At 38.3% G+C, this 6000-nt stretch overlaps 2 non-coding genes across 2 annotated transcripts; both read left to right on the plus strand.

The window, feature by feature from the left end:
• The first annotated feature begins 727 nt into the window (after window positions 1-727).
• Window positions 728-799, plus strand: TRNAE-UUC (transfer RNA glutamic acid (anticodon UUC)). The gene has a single exon. It is a non-coding gene; the product is annotated as a tRNA-Glu (tRNA).
• Window positions 800-5080: 4281 nt separating this feature from the next.
• TRNAE-UUC (transfer RNA glutamic acid (anticodon UUC)) lies at window positions 5081-5152 on the plus strand. Its single transcript has one exon. It is a non-coding gene; the product is annotated as a tRNA-Glu (tRNA).
• The last annotated feature ends 848 nt before the right edge of the window (window positions 5153-6000 follow it).

Genomic DNA, 6000 nt, shown 5'->3' on the forward strand with positions numbered 1-6000 from the left:
GCTCCCATATGGTCTAGCGGTTAGGATTCCCGGTTTTCACCCAGGTGTCCCGGTTTCGGCTCCCAGTATGGGAAAGAACCTTTTACTAGTCTTGCACTTTCAAAGGTTGAGCGTTATAGGATAAAAGTGCTCTTTGTGGCCATAAATTCTAACTTATCTTTGTTTACCCAATCCTCCTCTTTTCACCAGATCCTATTTGAGCTTGAAAACTCAAGTAATTCCTATTGTTCCCTTCTCACTCCAAGTCAACAACCCCTTTATCCTGTCAGTTTGGCTCATTTTCCTTTTTTTAATGAACTAGTTTCGCCAGTAAATAAGAAACCATCAGACTATTTCACCCAATCTGATTGGGACTTTGCTTTAATATTGTTTCTTTTTAGGCAAGATCCTATTTTGGATTCAAAGCTCAAATCATTCCCATCTCTTCTACTCACTCAAAAATGACAAGGAAATCAACAACACTTTCCTCGTTTATTAAAAACGTTTCGGCAGAAAAACCCGATTGCCTGCATGTATGGAGGAAGACAAAAACTCACTGAACAGTGCATTGTGTGAGGATCGAACTCACGACCTTCAGATTATGAGACTGACACACTTCCTATTGCACTAACGAGGCAACCACCAGATGTTTGTAGACAAGCTCAAAGCGGCAAAATGAAAAAATATATATATATTTTCTTTATTCCCACTTTTTCTTAGTCCATGACTCATTATACTTAATAACAGCTCCCATATGGTCTAGCGGTTAGGATTCCTGGTTTTCACCCAGGTGGCCCGGGTTCGACTCCCGGTATGGGAAAGAACCTTTTACTAGTCTTGCACTTTCAAAGGTTGAGCGTTATAGGATAAAAGTGTTCTTTGTGGCCATAAATTCTAACTTATCTTTGTTTACCCATTCCTCCTCTTTTCACCAGATCCTATTTGAGCTTGAAAACTCAAATAATTCCTATTGCTCCCTTCTCACTCCAAGTCAACAACCCCTTTATCCTGTCAGTTTGGCTCATTTTCCTTTTTTTAATGAACTAGTTTCGCCAATAAATAAGAAACCATCAGACTATTTCACCCAATCTGATTGGGACTTTGCTTTAATATTGTTTCTTTTTAGGCAAGATCCTATTTTGGATTTAAAGCTCAAATCATTCCCATCTCTTCTACTCACTCAAAAATGACAAGGAAATTAACAACACTTTCCTCGTTTATTAAAAACGTTTCGGCAGAAAAACCAGATTGCCTGCATGTATGGAGGAAGACAAAAACTCACTGAACAGTGCCTTGTGTGAGGATCGAACTCACGACCTTCAGATTATGAGACTGACACGCTTCCTACTGCGCTAACGAGGCAACCACCAGATGTTTGTAGACAAGCGCAAAGCGGCAAAATGAAAAAATATATATATATTTTCGTTATTCCCACTTTTTCTTAGTCCATGACTCATTATACTTAATAACTGCTCCCATATGGTCTAGCGGTTAGGATTCCTGGTTTTCACCCAGATGGCCCGGGTTTGACTTCTGGTATGGGAGAGAACCTTTTACTAGTCTTGCACTTTCAAAGGTTGAGCGTTATAGGATAAAAGTGCTCTTTGTGGCCATAAATTCTAACTTATCTTTGTTTACCCATTCCTCCTCTTTTCACCAGATCATATTTGAGCTTGAAAACTCAAATAATTCCTATTGCTCCCTTCTCACTCCAAGTCAACAACCCCTTTATCCTGTCAGTTTGGCTCATTTTCCTTTTTTTAATGAACTAGTTTCCCCAATAAATAAGAAACCATCAGACTATTTCACCCAATCTGATTGGGACTTTGCTTTAATATTGTTTCTTTTTAGGCAAGATCCTATTTTGGATTTAAAGCTCAAATCACTCCCATCTCTTCTACTCACTCAAAAATGACAGGGAAATCAACAACACTTTCCTCATTTATTAAAAACATTTCGGCAGAAAAACCCGATTGCTTGCATGAATGGAGGAAGACAAAAACTCACTGAACAGTGCCAAGTGTGAGGATTGAACTCACAACCTTCAGATTATGAGACTGACACGCTTCCTACTGTGCTAACGAGGCAACCACCAGATGTTTGTAGACAATCTCAAAGCGGCAAAATGAAAAAATATATATATATTTTCTTTATTCCCACTTTTTCTTAGTCCATGACTCATTATACTTAATAACTGCTCCCATATGGTCTAGCGGTTAGGATTCCTGGTTTTCACCCAGGTGTCCCGGTTTCGGCTCCCAGTATGGGAAAGAACCTTTTACTAGTCTTGCACTTTCAAAGGTTGAGCGTTATAGGATAAAAGTGCTCTTTGTGGCCATAAATTCTAACTTATCTTTGTTTACCCAATCCTCCTCTTTTCACCAGATCCTATTTGAGCTTGAAAACTCAAGTAATTCCTATTGTTCCCTTCTCACTCCAAGTCAACAACCCCTTTATCCTGTCAGTTTGGCTCATTTTCCTTTTTTTAATGAACTAGTTTCGCCAATAAATAAGAAACCATCAGACTATTTCACCCAATCTGATTGGGACTTTGCTTTAATATTGTTTCTTTTTAGGCAAGATCCTATTTTGGATTTAAAGCTCAAATCATTCCCATCTCTTCTACTCACTCAAAAATGACAAGGAAATTAACAACACTTTCCTCGTTTATTAAAAACGTTTCGGCAGAAAAACCAGATTGCCTGCATGTATGGAGGAAGACAAAAACTCACTGAACAGTGCCTTGTGTGAGGATCGAACTCACGACCTTCAGATTATGAGACTGACACGCTTCCTACTGCGCTAACGAGGCAACCACCAGATGTTTGTAGACAAGCGCAAAGCGGCAAAATGAAAAAATATATATATATTTTCGTTATTCCCACTTTTTCTTAGTCCATGACTCATTATACTTAATAACTGCTCCCATATGGTCTAGCGGTTAGGATTCCTGGTTTTCACCCAGATGGCCCGGGTTTGACTTCTGGTATGGGAAAGAACCTTTTACTAGTCTTGCACTTTCAAAGGTTGAGCGTTATAGGATAAAAGTGCTCTTTGTGGCCATAAATTCTAACTTATCTTTGTTTACCCATTCCTCCTCTTTTCACCAGATCATATTTGAGCTTGAAAACTCAAATAATTCCTATTGCTCCCTTCTCACTCCAAGTCAACAACCCCTTTATCCTGTCAGTTTGGCTCATTTTCCTTTTTTTAATGAACTAGTTTCCCCAATAAATAAGAAACCATCAGACTATTTCACCCAATCTGATTGGGACTTTGCTTTAATATTGTTTCTTTTTAGGCAAGATCCTATTTTGGATTTAAAGCTCAAATCACTCCCATCTCTTCTACTCACTCAAAAATGACAGGGAAATCAACAACACTTTCCTCATTTATTAAAAACATTTCGGCAGAAAAACCCGATTGCTTGCATGAATGGAGGAAGACAAAAACTCACTGAACAGTGCCAAGTGTCAGGATTGAACTCACAACCTTCAGATTATGAGACTTACACGCTTCCTACTGTGCTAACGAGGCAACCACCAGATGTTTGTAGACAATCTCAAAGCGGCAAAATGAAAAAATATATATATATTTTCTTTATTCCCACTTTTTCTTAGTCCATGACTCATTATACTTAATAACTGCTCCCATATGGTCTAGCGGTTAGGATTCCTGGTTTTCACCCAGGTGTCCCGGTTTCGGCTCCCAGTATGGGAAAGAACCTTTTACTAGTCTTGCACTTTCAAAGGTTGAGCGTTATAGGATAAAAGTGCTCTTTGTGGCCATAAATTCTAACTTATCTTTGTTTACCCAATCCTCCTCTTTTCACCAGATCCTATTTGAGCTTGAAAACTCAAGTAATTCCTATTGTTCCCTTCTCACTCCAAGTCAACAACCCCTTTATCCTGTCAGTTTCGCTCATTTTCCTTTTTTTAATGAACTAGTTTCGCCAGTAAATAAGAAACCATCAGACTATTTCACCCAATCTGATTGGGACTTTGCTTTAATATTGTTTCTTTTTAGGCAAGATCCTATTTTGGATTCAAAGCTCAAATCATTCCCATCTCTTCTACTCACTCAAAAATGACAAGGAAATCAACAACACTTTCCTCATTTATTAAAAACGTTTCGGCAGAAAAACCCGATTGCCTGCATGTATGGAGGAAGACAAAAACTCACTGAACAGTGAATTGTGTGAGGATCGAACTCACAACCTTCAGATTATGAGACTGACACACTTCCTACTGCGCTAACGAGGAAACCACCAGATGTTTGTAGACAAGCTCAAAGCGGCAAAATGAAAAAATATATATATATTTTCTTTATTCCCACTTTTTCTTAGTCCATGACTCATTATACTTAATAACAGCTCCCATATGGTCTAGCGGTTAGGATTCCTGGTTTTCACCCAGCTGGCCCGGGTTCCACTCCCGGTATGGGAAAGACCCTTTTACTAGTCTTGCTATTTCAAAGGTTGAGCGTTATAGGATAAAAGTTCTCTTTGTGGCCATAAATTCTAACTTATCTTTGTTTACCCATTCCTCCTCTTTTCACCAGATCCTATTTGAGCTTGAAAACTCAAGTAATTCCTATTGTTACCTTCTCACTCCAAGTCAACAACCCCTTTATCCTGTCAGTTTGGCTCATTTTCCTTTTTTTAATGAACTAGTTTCGTCAATAAATAAAGAAACCATCAGACTATTTCACCCAATCTGATTAGGACTTTGCTTTCATATTGTTTATTTTTAGGCAAGATCCTATTTTGGATTTAAAGCTCAAATCATTCCCATCTCTTCTACTCACTCAAAAATGACAAGGAAATCAACAACACTTTCCTCGTTTATTAAAAACGTTTCGGCAGAAAAACCCTATTGCCTGCAAGAATAGAGCAAGACAAAAACTCACTGAACAGTGCCTCGAGTGAGGATCAAACTCCCAACCTTCAGCTTATGAGACTGACACGCTTCCTACTGTGCTAACGAAGCAACCACCAGATGTTTGTAGACAAGCTCAAAGCGGCAAAATGAAAATATATATATATATATTTTCTTTATTCCCACTTTTTCTTAGTCCATGACTCATTATCCTTAACAACTGTTCCCATATGGTCTAGCGGTTAGGATTCCTGGTTTTCACCCAGGTGGCCCGGGTTTAACTCCCGGTATGGGAAATAACCTTATACTAGTCTTGCACTTTTAAAGGTCGAGCGTTATAGGATAAAAGTGCTCTTTGTGGCCAAAATGTCTAACTTTTCTTTGTTTACCCATTCCTCCTTTTTTCGCCAGATCCTATTTGAGCTTTAAAATTCAAGTAATTCCCATTGCTCTCTTCTCACTCCAAGTCAAAAACCCCTTTATCCTGTCAGTTTGGCTCATTTTCCTTTTTTTAATGAACTAGTTTCGCCATTAAATAAGAAACCATCAGACTATTTCACCCAATCTGATTGGGACTTTGCTTTCATATTGTTTTTTTTTAGGCAAGATCCTATTTTGGATTTAAAGCTCAACTCATTCCCATTTCTTCTACTCACTCAAAAATGACAAGGAAATCAACAACACTTTCCTCGTTTATTGAAAACGTTTCGGCAGAAAAACCCGATTGCTTGCGAGAATGGAGGAAGACAAAAATTCACTGAACAGTGCCTCGTGTGAGGATCAAACTCACGACATTCAGATTATGAGACTGACACGCTTCTTACTGCACTAACGAGGCAACCAACAGATGTTTGTACACAAGCTTAAAGCGGCAAAATGAAAAAATATATATATATTTTCTTTATTCCCACTTTTTCTTAGTCCATGACTCATTATACTTAATAATGACTCCAAGTATGGGAAAGATCCTTTTTACTAGTCTTGCACTTTCAAAGGTTGAGCGTTATAGGATAAAAGTGCTCTTTGTGGCCATAAATTCGAAATTATCTTTGTTTACCCATTCCTCCTCTTTTCACCAGATCCTATTTGAGCTTTAAAATTCAAGTAATTCAAATTGCTCCCTTCTCACTCCAAGTCAACAACC

This window comes from Rhinoderma darwinii, chromosome 3, assembly GCF_050947455.1.
Source record: "Rhinoderma darwinii isolate aRhiDar2 chromosome 3, aRhiDar2.hap1, whole genome shotgun sequence".
Classification (NCBI taxonomy): Eukaryota; Metazoa; Chordata; class Amphibia; order Anura; family Rhinodermatidae; genus Rhinoderma; species Rhinoderma darwinii.